Raw genomic sequence first — 1,068 nt, 5'->3', positions numbered from 1 at the left:
CGGCTTCCCTCGTCATTGAGAAAACTTACGCTATGTACATCATGAGTATAAAACCCTTGGAAGAGGCCAAACTGGTGAAGGCCAAAATGTTGAGCCATCGGCAGATCAATCCACTTCGCCTGGGGGCTCAGACACTTCTCTTTCTCTGGGTTCCGGAAATGCTGCAGTTTAGCTCTTCTTTCCTTTTTCCAATTCTTGTATCTGTGCCATTTTGGCATGTTACTGTAAATAAAAACATCTTCTGCTCAAGTATTATTTGAGTCTTTCCTTCGTTTGAACATTTATGCAAGTTTTAATCTTTGCATTCTTTTTTTGCTTAAGAGTTTTGTGCAAGTTTTACTGTTGGCATCATATTATGTGAAGCCTTCGGTGTATTTTTTTAGAAAGCATTTTGATTCCGGGCATGAGTTCTTCCGAAATCAACCCTTTAACGTGAGGGTTTTTATAAGAGAGGACCCTCTTATTTTTACGGTGCTCTTGAATAGGACGTCTCATGTTCATTACGATACTAGCATTTGAAGTACCTGTTTAACTTTCAAATGACAAAGTTAATTCATCGTTCAGACAAGAAACAAGATAAAAACAAAAGGACCTTATTTTATTCCTACATAAGCATTTGTTATTCTGAAAAAAGAAACTGCCATTACTTGTGGCTAACTTGTACAACTTGTTTCTACGGGGCTAGTCGTTCAGTCCCCGATCCCGATGATACAACTATATTTTCGGTTTTCGCTACCCGGTCGACGTGGCAGTCATTGTTACGTATCCTCATATTGTTCCCCCAGTGTTCAAATGCGAAGAATGCGAATTGAAACACTGGAAGTCTTGTACCTTCAAGGATCCCACTAATGAATTGCTAGATAATCCTTAACTCGATAACACACTTTACTTCCCTTCAGGAATTCATGCTATCGAGCGAAGGACTATCTAAAAACCCTTTATTGGTTTGTACTTGTGAACAGTCGGGTAACCCTTGCTCGATAGCAAACTTAGCTTCCCGATGGGAATTTTGCTATAGAGCAAAATATTATTTAGCCATCCTAGAGTGTATCTTTGCTTATGTGTCTT

The sequence above is a fragment of the Nicotiana tomentosiformis genome, unplaced genomic scaffold (assembly GCF_000390325.3).
Source record: "Nicotiana tomentosiformis unplaced genomic scaffold, ASM39032v3 Un00185, whole genome shotgun sequence".
NCBI lineage: Eukaryota > Viridiplantae > Streptophyta > Magnoliopsida > Solanales > Solanaceae > Nicotiana > Nicotiana tomentosiformis.
This window is presented reverse-complemented; position numbering follows the sequence as displayed.